Here is a 16607-nt window from a genome sequence, read left to right as displayed (position 1 = left end):
AGGTCAGTGAAACTATCAATAGGCACCGAGTGTAGTATGCATTACCCGCGCCAGGTTGTCTGTGGTAGGAAGGACAGGGCCAGAAGGAGATTGTCACTCGTGTTGCGAACTTTCTCTTTGTTTTAATTGAACACACTAAGCTAGATTTATTAAACAACTCTTGAAAAAACACCACCAGTAGTACTGACTAATACGAAAAACAATAATTTACAATCATAAAACTGTACCAGATTGATTGTCATCAAACAGATTAAATACAATAATAAAAGCTGTAGCAGTACAATAAAAGAAGTAAACATTCTTTCTCGAAAAAAATTTTAAGATTTACAATTCAAAACAGAAGTATAGTCCTCAAATAAGCACCATATGGGAAAATTTCTGTATCGCCGGATAGCGGAGGTGTGCAAGACACGCAAGAGGAATATCCAGGCAAAATGGTTGATAAATATTGCGTTTCGAATGGTACAAATAGTCCGTGAGAAACTTTATGAAATTAATATAGCTTAAATCTCCTAGTGTTTTGCCTGCGTAAACGAATAACTATTGAGTTAGCCGAGCAACACTTGCATAAAAACAATTAAGTAAGTGGTTCTAGGCGCTACAGTCTGGAACCGCGCGACCGCTACGGTCGCAGGTTCGAATCCTGCCTTGGGCATGGATGTGTGTGATGTCCTTGGGTTAGTTAGGTTTAAGTAGTTCTAAGTTCTAGGGGACTGTTAACTTTATAAGTTCAGTCCCATAGTGCTCAGAGCACTAAGTAAATAAATATAATAATTACTCAAATGACAAATTAAACAGTTAACACTTTAACAGTTTACAACCAGAAATAAAAAGTAATTAAACGCAGAGGCGCTGTGGGGGCGCAATGATTAAGACACAAACAAATACACTTCGTGATCAAAAGTATCCGGACATCTGGCTGAAAACGGCTTACAAGTTCGTGGTGCCCTATATCAGTACTGCTTTAATGCAATGTGCTGTTGGCTCACCCTTAACGTTGTCAACATCCCACAGCCCCGCAGGCATACGTTCATTCAGGTGCTGGAAGGGTTCCTGGGGAATGGCAGCCCATTCTTCACGGAGTGCTGCACTGAGGAGAGGTTTCGATGTCGGGCGGTGAGACCTGGCACGAAAACGGCGTTCCAAAACATCCCAGAGGTGTGCTACAGGATTCAGGTCAGGACTCTGCGCAGACTAGTCTATTACAGGCATTTTATTGTCGTGTAACCACTCCGACACAGGCCGTGCATTATGAACAGGTTCTCGATCGTGTTCAAAGATGCAATCGCCATCCCCTAATTGCTCTTCAACACTTCAACAGTGGGAAGCGAGAAGGTGCTTAAAACATCAATGTAGGCCTGTGCTGTGATAGTGCCTCGCAAAACAAGAAGGGCTGTAACCCACCTGCATGAACAACACGACCACACCATAACACCACCGCCTCCGAATTTTACTGTTGGCACTACACACGCTGGCAGATGACGTTCACCGGCCATTGGCCATACTTGCACCCTGCCATCGGATCGCCAAATTATGCACCGCGATTCGTCAGTCCACACAACGTTTTCCCACTGTTCAATCGTCTAATGTTTACTCTCCTTACACCAAGCGAGGCGTCGTTTGACATTCACCGGTGTGATGTGTGGTTTATGAGCTGTCGCTCGGCCATGAAATCCAAATTTCCTCACCTCCCGCCTAACTGTCATAGTACGTACAGTGGATGCTAATGCAATTTGGAATTCTTGTATGATGGTCTGGATAGATGTCTGCCTATTACACTTTGCGACTCTCTTCAAGTATCGGCGGTCTCTGCCAGTCGACAGACGAGGTCAACCTGTACGCTTTTGTGCTGTACGTGTCCATTCACGTTTCTGCTTCACTATCACATCGGACACAGTGGACCAAGGGATGTTTAGCAGTGCGGAAATTTCGCCTTCAGACGTATGACACAAGTGACACCCAATCACCTGACCACGTTCGAACTCCGTGAGTTCCGCGGAACGCCCCATTCTGGTCTCTCAAGACGTCTAATGGGTACTCAGATCGTTGATATGGAGTACCTGGCAGTAGGAGGCAACAATCTGCACGTACTTTGAAAAACGTATGTTTATGCTCGTGTCCGGATACTTTTTACACACTCCCCCGACTCCACAATTACTGATAGTTCCACCTGCTATCTGCCAGTGGTTATGGTTCGTTGATGTCTAACATAGGTGGTGATCTCATTAAGGTGTCTCTATCGTATATTAACGGCTTTCTGCCTGACTGCATTCGGAAAAATAACGAACTGTCCATGTATCCCTGTACTCATCCCAGTCTTGCTTGTTCTCATGACACTTATACAGTGAGCTCCCTGCCACCGTTGGATAAGCAGCAGCCAGCAGCAAGTCTTAGCTCAATTATTTGTTTCATAGTTTAATTCTTAACTATCTGACCCGGCGAACTCTGTTCCGCCTTAAAGCCAATAAATAATCAGATTTTGGATGTTAAGTTCAATTTTTTATTAGGACAAATAAAAATTAAGTATTTTAATGATTCTTTATGTTTTTTGGTGCATAGCTTCCACTCTTCAATTCAGTACCTTGTGATACACGACATTTTTTGTTTTATTATCAGGCGCAAGAACAAACAACGCATATGGTCTTCCGACCCGTGAACATGCGACATATAATTGACCATTTGAAAAATATGGATATTCCAGATTTAAACCACAAACTTTCAAGGATTGGCCTTGTGATTTGTTAATGGTCATGGCGAATGCAAGACGCATCAGAAATTGAAGTCTTTTAAACTCAAACGGCACATCGGTTGGGACCATCGTGATCCTCTGAATGAGAACTTCCTCACCCTCGAATTTTCCTTTGAGTATCGTCGCGTAAATAACATTGGTCATCAATTTACTTACCTCAAAACGTTTACCGTTGCACAGTTTCGGTTGGTTTATGTTTCGAAGCATGATTACTACGGAGCCAACTTTTAGGCGTAAATTGTGCGGTGGTATGTCAGGCACATCCTAAGAGTTTAAAAATTCAATTGGATAGTTGGTGGCTTCATCTTTATTCTTAGCCGCTAAAATTGCTCGCTCACTCAACCATTCATTACTTTTGTAGTTAGTAATGATGTTTGGGAATACTTTGTTGATAAGTTCGTCTTTCGATGATACAAAGTTACAGAAATTATGAGGAAATGAAATCAATCCGCTCGATTCTTCGACAGGTACTCGACCATTACCGATAGTCAGCAATTACTCAAAGAGATCTTCAGCAGATGTATCATTAAGCAATGCAACTCTCATGTTTGTTGTCAGTGAAAGTTTCTTCACAAAGCACCATAGATTCGATGATTTGAGGCAAGCATTTATTTCATCTGCAGCCATTGATCTTGGAACTACTGGCAGTGTTTGGCGGAATTCGCCAGACAGTAATATCATTGCTCCTCCAAAACATCGCGAGTCATTGCGTAAATTTTTCAATGTTTACTTAAGTGCCTCTAGTGCACGTTTATGAGCCGTTGTGCATTCGTCCCAGATCTTGGATGCTGATAAAACTTCCGCCACTGCTGAGTTTTTTTGTAATATTACATGTTGGTTATTCAATAGCTTGAAGATTTAACGGTAAATTTAATGCTGACTGAGCCGTACGGCATCTTTCTAACAATGTGTCTGCTATTCCGGAAGAACCTACTGCAACCGCAATGTTGGATCTCGCACGAACAGTGGCTAAAACTACTGACATGAGGAATGTCTTGCCAGTTCCAACAGGGGCATCCAGGAAATATAAACCACTATTTCCATCATCAATTGCCTTCATTAATGTATCATAAACTTCCTTTTGTTGGGGGTCCAATAGGGGTACATTCGTTTGAACTACTAAATCTAATTTGCGTTTTGTTATTCCACGCCAGATGCGTTTCTGTTATACTACGTTTTATAGCGGTCGAACGGGATAAAAAGTATCCTATGCCCGTCTCCTGGTTCTAAGCTACCTCTCCACCAATTTTCAGCCAAATCGGTCCAGCCGTTCTTCAGTTATAAATAGTGTAACCAACACGACTTTCTTTTATATATATAGATTAAGTATTCATTACACATTTCTGAACGCACGCGTAATATTTTTCAATCTTTTTAAAAAAAAATACACATAATAGTTTATTCATCCATTTTAAATAGTTTATGAACGAATGCATAAATGTCAATCATTACTTACAGATTTTGACAAAAAAATTTGACAGCTGCGAAACTAAAGCACTTTTAGGGAAAATAACGCATTTTTCAAGTATTCGTCAATTTTTCATTATTTTTAAGATGTATTCTGCTATTCGGGGCGGAGACAAATCCAACAAATCAAAAACCATGAAAATTTTTATTCATCAAGTTTTCATTATTTTTAAGATGTATTCTGCTATTCGGGGCGGAGACAAATCCAACAAATCAAAAACCATGAAAATTGGTCCAGCAGATCTCGAGTTATAAGTGTTGTAACAAACCCGACTTTGTTTTATATATATAGATTTCTTTGCGTCATTTTGGGTACTTGAATAGTTTAGTTCACAAATTTCGGGCGTATTATAATATTTGAGAGTTGTAGTATCGCGTTTTAGTACCTGAATAGCGTAAATTCGCGTAGTTGTCAGCCATCTGTTTTCGTTTTGAACGGCCAGTGTCGGATGGTCACAGCCAGTGAGCTCCTTGACGTTGTTGGATAAGTAGCGGCCAGCAGCAAGTCGCACTCCTAGCTCACTTATTTGTTTTATAGTTTCATTCTTAATGTCTTGACGCGTTTTTTGGTAGTTGCATAGTTTAGTTCACAAATTTCGGGAGTATTGTAGTATTTGAGCGTTGTAGCATCGCGTTTCAGTACCTGTGTAGGGAAGCAGCTTACTCACGCTGTAATAAATTCACTTCATTCTTTCCACTGTGTGCCAGCCAGTCCGCTGTAACTAGCTCTGATGTCATAAATGTTGCGCAATACTTGAAAAATCATGTAAATAACCTAAAATGTTTCTAGCATGTCAGGAGTAATACTAAATTGATATGTGTTGAATATCAGTTCGATAACATTAACCATTTTCGAAATTTGGACGTTTTTCTGTAAAAGTCATTGGCGCAACAGAAAAGAGCTAGAGACTTAAAAATTTATATTTAGATTCCTATTTCATAATAATTTAATAAAAACAGTACTTTGGATTTCACAAATTAAAATTTTAGTGGAAATTCATGATTTTCTGGTTTTTGTCTTAAAAATTAAGGAAGCAAGATAGATTAAGTCGGCTAATAAATGAGGCGAGGATGTTTATATTTAAGTGGAATGGAGATCCGCTATAACCATAAATATGTGAGAAGTTTCATTTGAATAACTATAAAACTATAGCGATAGCGTATCTCCAAAGGGCAACTTCAGAGCTCGTCTACTACGTGCAGTGTAATTAAATTAATTCTCTCGCCCAAAATATTTAACTTAGCAACGTTAAACTTTTTTTATGATTACTTACCTGTGTGCTGAATGCACATTGAAATTGAGAGCTTCATCGGCCATCAGCAAAAGAAGCTATGATTTATTCAAAGACTTAATGTGGTGCATTACTAGCCCAGCGGCTAGTCGGGAGAGCCGATTTGATCAGGCGTTCCCTTAGCCGTCCGCACCGCGGCTTTATATATAAGAACGCTGCGCGAGGAAGCAAGGCCCCAGTTCTCCCCAGACGCTGAATAGTACGACATCTGTGTCGGGAGTCGCGTCGCGTCGGTATCATTGGTATAAACAGCCTCGGATGCTGTATAAAGTTACTCGTGATACGCGTAACCATGAAATCATTTTCGAGAGAAGTGTTAATTCTGCGATGACTTTAATTATCGATCTTCAGTTTGCGTATGTCGTGTTTTCACGTGCCGCCGCGGGACAGACATTCCACCATTATTTAGCGTGGCGAGCATTCATTTAAATATTTAATTTGGACAGTTATAGTGGCATCAGCGCATTAGACTCTGAACTGCTCTGTTAGTTACATTGTGTGGATTCATTTTTTTGTCATTTGTGACTTTCAGAATATAGAGAAAGTTTTTTTTTCACGATGGTTTTTGATTATAAATCCCAGACAATCTCCTAATTCCTCACAGCTATAAGCTGTAGCTATAAGTGTATTTCTCAGATGAAGTGGGCACTAGGAATTCTAATTACAGGCTTCACGTTTTGCTAATCACTTTCTGGTTGCCAATATTGTAGTTAGAGAGCCAATGTTGAGAACGGCAAAAGACAGCATAAATAGTAGGAACTGGTTTTGCATTCAGGAACATTTATATAAACAATTAATTTCACCAGCCGCCCCACATATGGTGCATCGGCCGGGAAATGAAGTGTTTCAACATTCAAATATATATACAACAGTAAATTTTCTAACCGCCGCCCCACACCCGTATAGTGTAAATTCGCGTAGTTGTCAGTCATCTGTTTGTTTTGAACGGCTTGTAAGATGGAAGAAAGGAAAAAATTGTTAGGGATGGATAGGGACTGCGCCTGTTGTGTACTGATTCAGGGGTAATTGGCCACCGTCCGTAAACAGCTCCAGGTTGCGCTGGCCATGGTCGACAGGCTGCAGGCTGTTGCCCTGGGCTGCGGTGACGCTGGAACACCCCAGGCGAGCGCTTTGGTGCTTCTGGAACCTGTAGCATCGCCTGGTATCTCTGATGCCACTGTGCCCTCTGATTCGGACGACCCTGCAGATCGACACTTGCCTTACTGTGAGTGGCGAACCGTGGCGGGGTCGCGAATCCGTGGGCGGAAGTCGAAAGTTGGTGCTGGCAGCTGGGCTGTACCTATACGCTTCCGTGACATGTTTGAGGTACTGCCCACTGCTGAAAGTACTTCTGAGCCAGCAAGGGCGGCCTCGCCTGTTTCGGCAGTGGCCGGTCTTCCTGAGAGGTCCAGGCAAGCGCAGAGGGTGGGATTGCTTGTCACTGGGAGCTCCAGTGTTAGGCGGGTGATGGAGCCCCTTTTGGATATGGCAGCTAAGGATGGGAAGAAAGCCAAAGTGCACATAGTGTGCATACCGTAGGGAGTCATCCAAGATGTGGAATGGGTCCTTCCGGATGCCATGAAGGGTACAGGGTGCAGCCAACTGCAGGTGGTGGCTCATGTCGGCACTAAAGACGTGTGTCACTATGGAGCGGAACAGATTATCTCTGGTTTACGGAAGCTATCTGAGTTGGTGAAGACTGCCAGTCTTGCTAGCGAGATGAAGGCAGAGCTCACCATCTGCAGCATCGTCGACAGGACCGATTGCGGACCTTTGGTACAGAGCCGAAAGGAGGGACTGAACCAGAGGCTCACACGGTTCTGCGACCGTGTAGGCTGCAGATTCCTTGACCTACGCCATAGAGTGGTGGGGTCTCGGATTCCAATAAATAGGTCAGGTGTCCACTGCACACAGGAGGCCGCTACACGGGTAGCAGGGGTTGTGGGGCGTGGACTAGGCGGTTTTTTAGGTTAGACAGTCTCGGGAAAGGTCAAAAAGGGCTCCAGTCTCAAAGGGTACAGGGCAAAGAAACGACAAGAATCGACCAAGCAACAGTCAGTATGCGGCGGCGCGGTTCTTTCCGTCACTTTACGACGGACCTGCACCTACCGGTGAACATTGTCTCAGCAGATCATCAGTAGGAAAGCCGAGTGAAACCTACTGTACTTCCACGTGAACCAGGCCGCAATTTAAGTCACTAATCTACGTTTCGGGAGAAAGTTTTGACACAAATGAAAGGTTGGAAATTTTGTCCTCAATTAATATATTCTGTAACTTAGGTGAACAAGTATCACTGCCAAGCCCGTGCCAGTCTTAACACAGCCACTCACAATCCCTTTCACTCACGTTAGCAAATTTATGGCGTTGCATTTCCCTAAAACGTAATAGCTATAAAAATACTGTTTGTTTTTTATTTTGATAGAGAATGCTCTCCAAATATTACGTCTGTCGGTACCTAATGCAGTCACAGTTTTTAGCCACCGACCTGCTCAATACGCCACGCGGGATATAAGTCTTTTCTCGTCACAAAATTAACTTAAAAATTCCGGAATGTTTTACACACACATCGGAATAATTATGCCGTCAGTTTCCAACACTTTTGATGTATGAAACACTGCTAGATCCGGCAACTTATCGTTTCCATCGGAACTACTCCTACACACGTCCGATCTGTTTCATGGCTAGGCTTCGACTCCTTTTTTAGAATACTCTCAGTCTTCTCTACCAGCAGAGAAAGGCGCGCGAAGAATATTGCTTTATCATTGGTCAGTTTACTCAACAGCCAATAGCAAAACAACGCTCTCCAAAGTCAATCCGCGCTTTTCATCAATAACCAATCGCAAAATAGTAAACCTAACGACTGTACTTTTTACCGACGTAATTATCTAATATGCTGAAGTTTTGCTTATGCATAAAGTTATTTACTATTGTTATTTATACCTGAATTAACTTTCCCTTTACCATAAACTACCTTTACAAAACTATTCTACAAAAATCTCCTTTGTTCATATCCATACTTCTTCGAAATGTTCCCAAACTAAATCCTACTACATAACCCGTTAAACAATTATCTTCATAGAATGATATTTTCACTCTGCAACGGAGTGTGTGCTGATGTGAAACTTCCTGGCAGATTATAACTGTGTGCCGGACCGAGACTCGAACTCGGGACCTTTGCCTTACGCGGGCAAGTGCTCTACCAACTGAGCTATCCAAGCACGACTCACGCCCTGTCCTCACAGCTTTACTTCTGCCAGTACCTCGTCTCCTACCTTCCAAACTTTACAGAAACTCTCCTGCGAACCAGGAAGTTTCAATTATCTTCATAGTAACCTTAAACCACACTCACGCGTCATTGATACTGCTAAAGAATATTTATAACATTTTACCTACACAAAAAGAACTAATAATACTTTATGAAAATATTCGAACGGTTTATGAAAAACATTCTATTACTTTAGTGCACTCCAGTGGGCACAATCGGAACTAAAATCACAGTCCCCCTATCCAGTATTCTGTCGGCTGATACATAAACTAAGTGCGCGTCCAGTCTCGCATTACCATCTGTCACTATCCAGCTCTGAGACACATCTCCCACTTAACCGCCTCCAAGGCAGGATCGTTATACGGCGCTATGCCTCAAGTATTGTAGTTGTAAATTGTCTTAGCTATGTTGGAAAAGTACTAGAGCTTCAAGCGCTGATAGAAAGTACTGAAGCTGAAATCGCTATAAGAACAGAAAGCTGGTTAAAGCCGGAGATAAATTCGACCTAAATTTTTGCATAGCCGCAAACAGTTTTCAGAAAGGATAGATTAAATAAAGTAGGTGGTGGTGTTCAAAAATGGTTCAAATGGCTCTTAGCACTATGGGTCTTAACTACTGAGGTCATCAGTCCCCTAGAACTTAGAACCACTTAGACCTAACTAACCTAAGGGCATCACACACATCCATGTCCGAGGCAGGATTCGAACCTGCGACCGTAGCGGTCACGCGGTTCCAAACTGACGCGCATAGAACCGCACGGCCACACCGGCCGGCCCAGGTGGTGGTGTGTTTGTGTCTCTGGGTAGTAGTTTATCCTGTAGTGAAGTTGAAATAGGTAGTTCCTGCTAATTACAAGGGTAGAGGTTATACTCAACAGCCGTACCAAAATAATAATTGGCTCCTTCTACCGACGCGCCGACTAAGATGATATAATAGCTGAACGGTTCAAAAGAAAACTAGAATCTCATTACAAATAAGTACCCCACTCATACAGTTATAATTGGTGGAGACTTCAATGTACCCTCGATCTGTTGGCAAAAATACAAGTTCGAAGCCGGTGGTAGACAGAAAACATCTTCCGAAATTGTACTTAATGCTTTCTCTGAGAATTACTTTGAACAATTAGTTCACGAGTCCACACGAATTGTAAATGGTTGCGAAAACACACTTGACCACTTAGCCATAAATAATCTTGTTCTGATAGAGAGCGTCATGACGGATACAGGGATCAGTGAACACAAAGCCACTGTAGCGAGGCTCAAAACCATATAAACCAAAACCACTAAAAATAAACGCAAAGTATATCTATTTAAAACAGCAGATAAAAATTCCCTTGATGCCTTCCTAAGAGAGAGTCTCCATTTCTTCCAAGCTAATTATGTATGTGTAGACCAGATATGACCAAAATGCAAAGATACAGTATCGACAGCAATAGATAGATTCATACCGCGTAAGTTAATAAGAGACGGGACTGATCCACCATGGTACACAAAACACGCAACAACCCTGTTGCAGAAGCTACGAAAAAATCATGCCAAATTCAGAAGAACGCAAAATCCCCAAAACTGGCTAAGTTTCACGGAAGCTCTAAACTTAGTGCGGACGTCAATACGAGATGCTTTTAATAGTTTCCACAACGAAACATTGTCTAAAAATGTGGTAGAAAATTGAAAGAGATTCTGGTCGTATGTAAAGTACACCAGTGGCAAGAAACAGTCAATACCGTAACTGAGTAATAGCGATGGAAATGTTACCGATGATGGTGCCACTAAAGCCGAGTTACTAAATATAGTTTTCAGAAATTCCTTCACGAAAGAAGATGAAGTAAATATTCCAGAATTCGAAACCAGAACAACTGTTAGCATGAGTGACATAAAAGTAAATATCTTAGGTGTTGTGAAGCAACTCAAATAAATTAAGAAGGGCAAGTCTTCTGGTCCAGATGGTATACCAATGAGGTTCCTTTCAGAGTATGCAGGCACAATAGCGCCTTTCTTAGCAATTACATACAACCGCTCACTTGACGAAAGGTCTGTGTTCCTAAAGACTGGAAAGTAGCACACCAGTATTCAGGAAAGGACATAGGAATAACCCACTGAATTACAGACCCATATCACTGACCTCAATTTGCAGTAGGATTTTGGAGCATATACTGTACACGAGCAGAAGTGGCCGAGCGGTTCTAGGCGCTACAGTCTGGAACCGCGCGACCGCTACGGTCGCAGGTTCGAATCCTGCCTCGGGCATGGATGTGTGTGATGTCCTTAGGTTAGCTAGGTTTAAGTAGTTCTAAGTTCTTGGGGACTGATGACCACAGCAGTTTAGTCCCATAGAGCTCAGAGCCATTTGAACCATTTGTACTCGAACATTATGAATCACCTTGAAGAAAATAACTTATTGATACATAACCACCACGTATTCAGAAAATATCGTTCTTGTGCCACACAGCTCGCTCTTTATTCCCATGAATTAATGAGTGCTGTCGAGAAGGGATCTCAGATAGATTTCCCTTATACCTAGATTTCCAGAAGGCTTTTGATACCGTTCCTCACAAGCGACTATTAATCAAATTGCATGCATATGCAGTATCGTCTCAGTTGTGTGACTGGATTAGTGATTTCCTCTCAGAGAGGTCACAGTTCGTAATGATAGATAGTAAAACATTGAGTAGAACAGAAGTGATATCTGGCGTTGTGCAAGGTAGTGTCATAGGCCCTCTGCTGTTCCTGATTTACATAAGTGATCTAGGTGATAATCTGAGCAGCCCCCTTAGACTATTTGCCGATGATGCTGTAAGTTACCGTCTAGTAAAATTATCAAACGATCAATTTCAATTACAAAATGATCTAGAGAGAATTTATGTATGGTGCGAAAAGTGGCAATTGGCATTAAACAAAGAAACGTACGACGTCATCCACATGGGTACTAAAAGAAATCCGATAAATTTTGGGTACACGATAAATAGCACGAATCTAATACCTAGGAATTACAATTACGAGCGACTTAAATTGGAAAGACCACATAGATAATATTGTGGGGAAGGCGAAACAAAGACTGCGCTTTGGTGGCAGAACACTTAGAAGATGCGACAAACCCACTAAAGAGACAGCCTGCATTACACTTGTCCGTCCTCTGCTGGAATACTGCTGCGTGGTGTGGGACCCTTACCAGGTAGGATTGACGGAGGACATCTAGAGAGTGCAAAGAAAGGCAGCTTGTTTCGTGTTATCGCGCAATAGGGATGAGAGTGTCACTGATATGATACCTGAGTTGGGGTGGCAGTCACTGAAACAAAGGCGGTTTTCTTTGCGGCGAGATGTATTTACGAAATTTCAATCACCAAGTTTCTCTTCCAAATGCGAAAATATTTTGTTGACATCCAACTACGTAGGGAGGAATGACCATCATTAAGTAATAGAAATCAGAGCTCGAACGGAAAGATTTAGGCGTTCCTTCTTCCCACGCGCCATTCGAGAGTGGAATGGTAGAGACGTGGTATGAAAATGTTTCGATCAACCTTCTGGTAGGCACTTTAGTGTGAATTGCAGAGCTACCATGTAGATGTAGATGCAGGACGTACGATGGTGACAATATAATGGTCGCAGAGTCTTATTCGAATATCGGCTCTCTACATTTAACAAACAGGATTTCAGGAGAACTACGTCTTCCAAGAGCATTTCTGTTAAACGGAATTACGGACCTGTTACGATCCGAGCACCGTGTCCCTGAAACTAATACCTGCTGTCGTGCTGGCTTGATAAGGACTCTAAGCAATGTAACAGTTCTTTTGAACTGTTTGCACTATTGTCTTGTACGCGATGTTCTTCACAGATCCAGTATCTTTTCCCACAAACCTTCCAAATCTAAATCCACCTCTTTACCTAACAATTATTTTCGGTGAGTGTTCCTGCCATTTCACGTCACTTGTAACTGTTTCGTACTTGCCTAGTACTTGTTTCACGTGGCATACTCAGGGTATTCACTACCAGTCTTGCATTAAGACACTATCGAGCTCTTTCCCTCTTTTACTGGCATTACGTTAAATCTACCCAAATTGAAAGAGATATGCCGTTCGTTGCATCAGTGAGTCACATAATTATTCTTTCAATAATTGCAGCAAAATAGTATACGGGGAAAAACGTAACTGAACTACTTACCAGATTAGGTAGTGTCTTAGCATCACGTATGTTTCAAGGCAAAATCGTCACAGACTAGACCTGGCGAAGAACTCAAAATGTATATGCCATTCCTAACAGCACAATTAAAAATAACAGTACAGTCACGAAAGCCATGTGAACTCTCTGGTCGTAGTAACAATCCCGCGTGCCATATTTTGTGTTTAATACGGAATACTTTGGTAACACTTCTTTCTAAGAGGATCACTAAAACGACCGAATGTTTAACTCGCGAAGAGTGTTGGATCTGTGACTGTTAGATCGTGAAAATTAGTCGGCTTGGAGTTGCAAAAATTCTGGCTGCTTTTCGAGTATAGACAGTGAATTTTGAAGGATGAAGTTTACCATATAAAATACGGACTTGATAGCCATTTCATTTGTTTCCGTATGAATAAAAAGCAGATTAAATCTAAAATTTAAATACTTCCTGCAAGTATACTGCATCCTCCGAACGCCAGATTTTTTTAAATATGATCTTTCAGGAACGGACTTTCAACTGTAGTTACGCGGCCTCTGTGTGGTAGGTATTAGGTAGTGGTTTCATCAACGCTGCCTTAGACTGCCTAGCAGTCACTACTGCAGAGTGAAGGGACCTCGGAAGGAAGGAATATCGAGGTAGGTGGAATTTCGAGAATTCAGAGACACAACAAAGACGACCGACTGCGCCCGTCCGCAGGAGGACCTCTGTTACGTCACGTTATGTGGTTGAGTGAACGAAGTATTTCAAGCCCAATATTTATTGTTACCAACATCCCTTCAAGGGGGCTGATCAGATTTAGGCCAGGAGTAGTCAAACTTCATTACCTACCACCTGCTTTTGTATCTCTGTTAGTAGCAAATAAGTTCCTCAGTAATGATGATTTTTAAAACTTATAAGGCATCGTTACAGCAAATAAAGCATATAATTATTATTCGTTACAGTATATGTTATGTCAAAATTTTACGAAAATCTAATGAAAAGCCGGCCGGAGTGGCCGTGCGGTTCTAGGCGCTACAGTCTGGAGCAGAGCGACCGCTACGGTCGCAGGTTCGAATCCTGCCTCGGGCATGGATGTTTGTGACGTCCTTAGGTTAGTTAGGTTTAATTAGTTCTAAGTTCTAGGCGACTGATGACCTCAGAAGTTAAGTCGCATAGTGCTCAGAGCCATTTTTTCTAATGAAAATATTTTTAAGGCCCCTGCGACCTACCGCCCACAATGAAAGCTAGAAAGCCGACTAGTCGGCTCTAAGAAAATGGCAAAAATCTATTAGGTGCTCTACGAATGTAGTGGTGTGGACATGTTGGGAATGTGGTCTCACGGGGAGAGTGCAAGGTGTATGTCCCTGCAGGTGCATTATACTCTGTTCCCTAGGTGGCTCAAATGGATGTAGCGTGTGCCATGTAAGCAGGAGATCCGATGCTAAATATAAACTGTTATGCCTGTCCTGCAATGTCTACCCCTCCCCCCCCCCCCCCTCCAAAAAAAAGAAAAGGTGACAAATAGCCATGTAAAAGGGTTTAAGGAACAACAATAGGAGAAAAACGAAAAAGGAAAAATATAAAAACGAAAACCTATAAAATGACAGTAATATTAACCTTCAGTAGGAATATAATAAGTTAATAGAATAAAATGTATTTTTTAAATGTATCGTTGTTAATATATTTAAATAAATATATATGGTTACCAAAAAAAAAAAAAAAGGTTCCAGTCCCGGTAGGGGCACAAATTTTTAACATGCCCCAATGATGAATATCAACACTTGTTTGCAGGTAGCGTGTCGATTTAATTATCATTTCGCTCTAGAGAAGCTGAACGGTTATAAATGGTACCTCTTCTTTCGGGAATAGATACTACCTTCATATATCTAAGAAACTTGTTGACTGCCACTGATCTAGCTCAAACGGACACGGAGCAATGATCGATTTAAACTAGTTCTGGGTGACAGACAGTGAATAATCAGCTGTAGCGGACGAACGTGTGTAAACGCTGTACATCTTCTGATTATGAAAGGCTGCAGAAGAAACAGTCACCTGTCAACCGTTCGAAAGCAATAGAAACGCAATTGATCGATGTAAACTGTACTGCAGCTACAAATAGCAACAGAAGGGACATCATCCAGTGATGGCGAACAAATCACTTTAACTTTTAACGAAACAGAAAATTTCAGGCCTGTGGGGAAACGACCTGGAACTGTGTCAGCTTTCGCAACATTCACCACAACGCGAAGTCTACGGGGGAGCACTTTCTTCTTCGTCGCAAATAACTCTCTTTTCTACGGTCGCTGCTGTCACAAGGAGTGCTCATTATAGCAGCGGCTGAAATACTATAAAGGATGAATGCTTTCGGTACATGTCGCCTGATATACAGACTTCAAAAAGGTTAACCTTCGTCCCATAGAGCGGAAGCTTGTTAAAAATAATTGGTGCACCTGAAAGACACTGCGGAACCCGGTAGCCCATAGGAGAATGCTGATTTCTTACAGTGCGAGTACATTCAGAATTTTAGGCGACGTTCTTTTAATGTTCCTGCGCGGAAACGCGTCGATAGGAAGCACTCAACGCCAATTGCATCGTAAAACCCGTCAGCCTACCTTTTTCGTCTCTGGTCGATGGAAGCGCGTAAACTAAACTATGTGACGCCGAGGATGGCTGTTGTTTTATTGGTAATTTTTCCCTTCGTTGCGACTTCACTGTTTTTTTAAGCCAGTGTCAATGCTTTTCTACTGAGACCAACGTTCATATATTTCTAAATGTACTTGGAAAACTCGACAAATAAATACTGCTTGACTTACCTCTTTCTTGAGGAAAGCTCATTGATTTTCTGCCCAGTGTTAAATCCAGTGAATCACTGGGGGCAAGTCACATACTCATCTGTGTATGTTACAGTTGACAATGCAACTAGTTTACAGACGCGCGATTGCGATGTGCCATCAGCAGTGGTTAATATTTTACAAGGAGTTACTTTTGTTGTTGAGAACGCATATGGCGAAAGTATTGTGCTTAATTTTTAGATACAGACCATAATGAATTTAGACACGGACAATAATCGTATTGTGGAGTGCTCTATTGTTGTAGAATTTTTTGTACTAGCAGACGGTTGTAAGAGCCTAGGCCGTAGGAGTGTGAATAATTGGCGTGATATGGAATGGATTTTCTCCCTGCAGTGGGGTGTACGCTGATTTGAAGTTTTGGCAGCTTAGCAAAAAAAATGGTTCAAATGGCTCTGAGCACTATGGGACTTAACATCTGAGGTCATCAGTCCCCTAGAGCTTAAAACTACTTAAACCTAACCAACCTAAGGACACCACACACACCCATGCCCGAGGCCGCATTCGAACCTGCGACGGAAGCGGTCTTGCGGTTCCAGACTGAAGCGCCTAGAACCGCACGGCCACTCCGGCCGGCGCAGCTTTGCACTCCGTGCCAGATCGCTAATCGAACCAAGAACAACTCTTCTAGAAAAACCAAGATTTCTCTCTTAAAATTACGATGGTTTTCTTGTGAAATAACGAATCTCGTCTCCGAGCGATGATGTATCGTATCCTACACATCACGGTTACTACACATTAGCGCTCACCAACCACTGTTTCACGAAGTTGCTGTTGGAGGTAGTATTTTGGTGACCAACCCCTTGACACAGAAATTCGTAAAGATATATTATAGGTTAAGTGAACGTTTT

The 16607-nt window shown here is 42.0% G+C and overlaps 1 non-coding gene across 1 annotated transcript; it reads right to left on the bottom strand.

The window, feature by feature from the left end:
- Positions 1-8652: 8652 nt before the first annotated feature.
- Trnat-cgu (transfer RNA threonine (anticodon CGU)) lies at positions 8653-8727 on the bottom strand. The gene has a single exon. It is a non-coding gene; the product is annotated as a tRNA-Thr (tRNA).
- Positions 8728-16607: the final 7880 nt, after the last annotated feature.

Source organism: Schistocerca serialis, chromosome 1 (assembly GCF_023864345.2).
Source record: "Schistocerca serialis cubense isolate TAMUIC-IGC-003099 chromosome 1, iqSchSeri2.2, whole genome shotgun sequence".
Lineage (NCBI taxonomy): Eukaryota > Metazoa > Arthropoda > Insecta > Orthoptera > Acrididae > Schistocerca > Schistocerca serialis.
Note: the sequence above shows the minus strand (reverse complement) of the source record. Positions and strands in the feature narration are given on the sequence as shown.